The 6,000-nt window shown below is 37.2% G+C and overlaps 1 pseudogene; it reads right to left on the bottom strand.

Moving 5' to 3' along the window:
• Positions 1-894: 894 nt before the first annotated feature.
• LOC129644697 (olfactory receptor 5I1-like) lies at positions 895-1,826 on the bottom strand (annotated as a pseudogene).
• Between the last annotated feature and the right edge of the window lie 4,174 nt (positions 1,827-6,000).

Genomic DNA, 6,000 nt, shown 5'->3' with positions numbered 1-6,000 from the left:
AGGGAAGTAAGTTTAACTGACATGGATAGAGCAGTTGCTCTTCTCATGATACCTCACTAGGGCCTCTCAGGAACAGAGGAAAGAGACGTAAAAAACACCTTTTGCGCAAAACAGCAAAGAGACCCTATTGCTGCTCTTCCTTAGTTTGGAGAGAAGATTAAGATCATTAAGGCCTGCTCCCTGCACTCAATTTAGGCACAATTGAAAATAATGGGAAATTCAGAAGGTTGTACTGGTGGGTTATAGGAACTTACGTCAAAGTACTAGAGCTTCAGCACTCAGAATCTTTAGAGTTGCCAGTCCAGGTTCGATGCAGGATACTGGATGCTTGGGGCTGGTGCACTGGGACGACCCAGAGGGATGGAATGGGGAGGGAGGAGGGAGGAGGGTTCAGGGTGGGGAACACATGTATACCTGTGGCGGATTCATTTTGATATTTGGCAAAACTAATACAGTTATGTAAAGTTTAAAAATAAAATAAAATTAAAAAAAAAAAAAAATAAAGAACAAAGGCCAAGAAATAGGGTAGCAAAAGAGACACAGATGTACAGAACAGTCTTTTGGACTCAGTGGGAGAGGAAGAGGGTGGGATGATTTGGGGGAATGGTATTGAAATGTGTATAATATCATATAAGAAACGAATCACCAGCCCAGGTTTGATATAGGATGCTTGGGGCTGGTGCACTGGGATGACACGGAGGGATGGTATGGGGAGGAAGGTGGGAGGGGGTTCAGGATGGGGAACACATGTACGCCCGTGGCAGATTCATGTTGATGTGTGGCAGAACCAATACAATATTGTAAAGTAATTAGCCTCCAATTAAAATAAATAAATTTAAATTAAATAAAAAAGAAACAAGGTAGAAAAGCTGTCGGCCTCAGTTTTATCCTTTCTTAAGAAAGAAATTTTCTGCTAATCATTTTCCTGAAGGCATTTTTTACATATTTGTTCCTAAGGCTGTAAATTAAGGGATTTAACATAGGTATAATCAATGTACAGAACACAGAGGTCACTTTATCAATAGCCATTGAATGGACAGTGCCAGGGCACAAATAAATGAAGATCAGGGTACCATGGTAGATAGAGACCACGGTCAGAAGGGAAGCACAAGTGGAGAAATCTTTTCTTCTTCCCTCGGCAGAACCTGTGTTAAGAATGGGTGCTATGATGAGGATATAAGAGAGGAGAACTATTAGAAGGCAGAGGGCTTCCACTAAACTAGCAAAGACCACCAGTACAATGTCATGGATGTAAGCGTCAGTGCAGGACAGAGAGAAGAGAGGGGAGGTGTCACAAAAGAAATGGTTAATTTCACTGGAGCAGAAAGACAGGTGAAATATATTGCGGTGTGGACGATTGAGGTCATGGTGCCTCCCAGAAATGCTCCAATTGCAAGCTGGCAACAAATCCTCTTGGACATAATAACGATGTAAAGCAGGGGTTACAGATGGCTATGTACTGGTCATAAGCCATGACAGTCAAGAGAAAAGACTCTATGTCCTCCAAATAGCAGAAGAAATATAACTGTGCAGCACAGCCATTGTAAGAAATGGTCTTCTTATCAGAAATTAAGCCCACAAGTAACTTGGGGGCAATGACTGAAGAGTAGCAGGCGTCTACGAAAGACAAGATGCGGAGAAAAAAGTACATAGGGGTGTGCAAAGGGGGGACTGGCTGTGATTAATAAAATCATCCCAAGGTTGCTCATCAGGGTAACAGAGTAGATGGACAAAAACACAGCAAAAAGAGCACTCTGCAGTTCTGGGTGGTCACTGAATCCCAAGAGAAAGAACTGTGTCTTCACAGCACTGTTCTCCACCTCCATTCTCTGCAGGGTTTGTGGAGGTTGGAATTTTGACAGGGTACTGATGTTTATAATAACTTAAAGAGTCAGAAAAAAAATAAATATGAAAATGGCTAAAGTAATTAGAACATTAATTCTAAATCCATGGGCATCCTGGTAACTCCTAGGCATATGAACAGTAAGCACCGAAAATGTACGTATTTCCAGTTGAACAGAAAACTTACCACTTCTATTCCTTAAAGCTATCATTTTCCACATTAAATGACACAGCATCAACCAGTGGGTGAACTCTAACCTCTGAACCTCTTACTTTCATTTACTCTCTCATCTTTCACCAATGTGAATGATCATGGTTAATCACATTGCATATAGCACACTCTGAGTAACTCACTTCTGTTCCACTTTGCAGTATTTTTTTACTTGCACAACAAGTTAAAGTATTTCTATTTCAGTCGAAACCTTGCCTAGTTAGAGGAGTCAAAGTACTTTATCTCTCATACATTGAGAAGCACTTTGCCTCTGAGGAACAAAGGAACTTCTAAGAGTTGCTTGTAAAATAGAAAGAGAAAATATTCAGAATTAGTTACTGAATCAGTAACAATTAGTAACTGAATCCTAACTCTAATGTTCAGCAGTTGCAATTCTTTAGTCAGGCCAAGTAATCACTAAGTTTAAGTTTCATCATCATTAGTATGAGAATGACAGTGCCTGTCTCATCAAATTATATGTTAAATGATTTTCTTCTACAGTTAAATATCTTTAGCATCTCATTGATTCACCGTTCTAAAGTTGGCAACATATTAATAGTAGGTAGTACATCCATTTTTTATTTCTTAGATTATAAGCCAAGCTATGGAATCTAACTAGAGAAATTTTCATGCTTGGACAATTACTGAATTAATCCAGGCAATATAATGAGTATTCAGGAATATTTCAATGTTTAATGATAAATTGTAACATGTTTAAAAAGGGTCACCTACCCACTTCTCTTAATGATGCCTGCATTGTCTTGCCATTGCACTAGTCTACAGCTCTGTAAATTGTAAATAGCCCAGAGAAACACACATGATACTTGTTTATAGACAGGTACATTTTTTTTTTCCAGAGACAACTGATTTGCTCTGTAGTGGAAAGGCAGTTTTGTATCTAGTATCAGTTTATTTGTGAATTCATGATTTATAATATTGTGATTCTTTGAATTATCTTTTGTAACATTTATAGCATCTCAATGAATGAAATAAGTAAAATCTTTTACATGTGCACATTTTATATAAGTATAAAGTTCATATGTATATATATAGTGAAAGTGAAAGTCGCTCAGTCACGTCCGACTCTTTGTGACCCCATGGACTATACAATCCATGTAATTCTCCATGCCAGAATACTGCAGTGGGTAGCCTTTCCCTTCTCCAGGGGATCTTCCCAACCCAGGGATTGAACCCAGATCTCCTGCATTATAGGTGGATTCTTTATCAGCTGAGCCACCAGGGAAGCCCATCTATCTATCTATCTATATATAGACATACATATATATACATTTTATGTCATATATAATGTATATATATATATCATGCATATATAATTCTTCCTTAACAACCTACATCACACACAGCTCCTACAAGTTCAGCATTTGCATAATGTCAGATTTGAATATATTTTCATTTTTATTTTATATACTCTATCTCAGATTATGATCTAACCATATTACCAAAATCTTATCCTCCTGTTTTTTCTCAATTTGTTCCAGATTTTTAATAAAACTGAATGTCTTTTGAAACTTTTCGTACATTTAGAATTAATAGGCATAATGCAACTATTTACCAAGCTATTCTTTGGGTATAGAAAATCAACTATGTATACAATTATGATTGCAGATTCTGGATTACTTAATGTCTATTTTTCTACATTTGTTCTGTTAGCTAAAATTAACAGCTTCCCAGGTCACTCAAGTAGTAAAGAATCTGTCTGCCAATGCAGGAGATGAAAGAGATAAATTAGAGTAAATGTGAAAATCTGGCATGGATACATTGCCATCTTATAATTTTCAAAGTGCTTTCTCATCTAACTTAATTCTCACAGCTCTTTAAAATATGTTGGCCACCTCTACTGAAAAGGAACTGATGATTTCAACCCAGTTAACAATCCAGGATTGCATAACTTTGCAATCAAAGAGTCAGGGCCAGAGTTTGGACATTCTGGATCACTGGGCACTCTTCAATAAATACTACCTCCCCAGAAATGGAAATGCTAGAGACAGTGGTACTTAAAAGATTAGCATAACCAAGACAGTTATTCCCCAAAACTCAATGTGCTGAATTGGATATAGGGATATTAGCTTAAAGCTAGCATAAATCTTGATTTAGAGTTTGTGCTCCAACAGGTTTACATCTTTTGACACAGTATCAGAGAAGATGTGCTGTGGTGGTTGAACGCATGGACGATAAATCCCGTGTGTCTGGCTCTTCCACCTCATATTTGTATGACTTCAGCAAAATTTCAACAACTACATGATTTCATTTTATGATATGTAAATTACATATTATAGTGACACTTGTCTACAGGGTAATGATGAGGATTAAATGAGCTAATATGTGTATTTTCAACAGTGTTTTTCACACAGCGAATATTCAATGTGTGATGTGTGTGTGCTTAGTGTGTCTACCTCTTTGCAACTCCATGGATTGTAGCCCATGAAGCTCCTCTGTCCATGGAATTTTCCAGGCAATAATGCTGGCTTGGGTTGCCATTTCCTCCTCCAGGGGATCTTCCCAACCCAGGGATCAAACTCAAATTTCTTCTGCCCCCTGCATTGACAGGTGGATGCTTTACCACTGCACCATCTTGGAAGCTAATATTATTAAGCTATTGAGGCAAGTTTGAACTTCTTGAGAAATTAATATTTATTATTTTATTATCAACCAGGATTCCTTTTTCCTCTAAGCAAAGGGTTAAGCAAAGAAGGGAAGCATCATTGATCTACTAGTTAATTCATTGGAATTATACTTTTATGAAATACAGATGGCTTCCTCCTTAGAAAATATTAACTATCCTTGAATGATAGCCCATCTGCTTTGTTCTGCAAACATAGAGACAAGACTGTCTACTGACTAAGGAGTGAGCAAATGCCACTCTCTGAAGGCAAGAAAAAATACAATTATATCTTTTCTGAGCTATTCTTTCTTTTGTAATAATGAAAAATGACTATTCAAAGGTGAAAATGAAAGTTAAGTGGTGTCTGACTCTTTGAGACCCTATGGACCGTAGCCTACCAGGTTCCTCCGTCCATAGGATTCTCCAGGCAAGAGTACTGGAGTGGGTTGCCATTTTCTTCTCCAGGGGATCTTCCCGAACCAGGGATCAACTCGGGGTCTCCTGCATTGTAGGCGGAGACATCAAATAAAGAGACTCATCTTTAGGGACAACGTTTAAATAAGCTTGAGGCTTTGACCATGAGAAACAAACACTTCTTTGCGAGGTGTTTTTCTGCGAAACCTCGTATTTCTATTCACAGATGTACAGGACCTGAAGAGAACAATTTATATAGAGAACATTAAGTGTAATAATATTTCAAGTTTATTACACACTTCAAATCTGAAAGAAAATTTCAAGATTCAAAAAAGAAATATAAAAGCTAAATAGAACAAATGGAAAGGGAAAATAGTACAGGAAATAAAAAACAGACACCATTTAGGAGCCAACTACTATGTTTCTATGTACTTGGCAGGTGAGCATGAAAACAGGATTTTGGAAGAGTTTAGCAAAATTCTATTAGCAAAATATCTATTCTTGCAGAAGTTTCTCTTTGTTGATACTAGTCACTACTTAATTTTTTTTCTACTCCCTTAAAAACCTTCTTCTACCCCCACCCCAGTACTGTTACGTGGGTGTTGATAATTGATGGCATCAATGCAATACTGTAAGAGAAGATGGACAATATAATAAACAGATTGAGTCAGCCTTAATGGATATGTACATGCTTTAAAAAGAAATAATAGGTGATTAGAACAGTGTTAACATTTAGATTCTTAATCAGAGTCCAATATAGTGAGAATTGTTTTAATATCATGTGTCAAATGTTTGGGCTTCTTTGCTGCTATTGTTTTTGTTAGACATACCTTGATCATTTAAAACTTGTGTTACTCGGGAATATTTATTATCAAACTATCAGTTTCTACATGTAGAAAAAGTGACTATG

The sequence above is a fragment of the Bubalus kerabau genome, chromosome 2 (genome assembly GCF_029407905.1).
Source record: "Bubalus kerabau isolate K-KA32 ecotype Philippines breed swamp buffalo chromosome 2, PCC_UOA_SB_1v2, whole genome shotgun sequence".
Classification (NCBI taxonomy): Eukaryota; Metazoa; Chordata; class Mammalia; order Artiodactyla; family Bovidae; genus Bubalus; species Bubalus kerabau.
The sequence above is the reverse complement of the archived record's forward strand: the minus strand, read 5'-3'. Positions and strand labels throughout refer to the sequence as shown.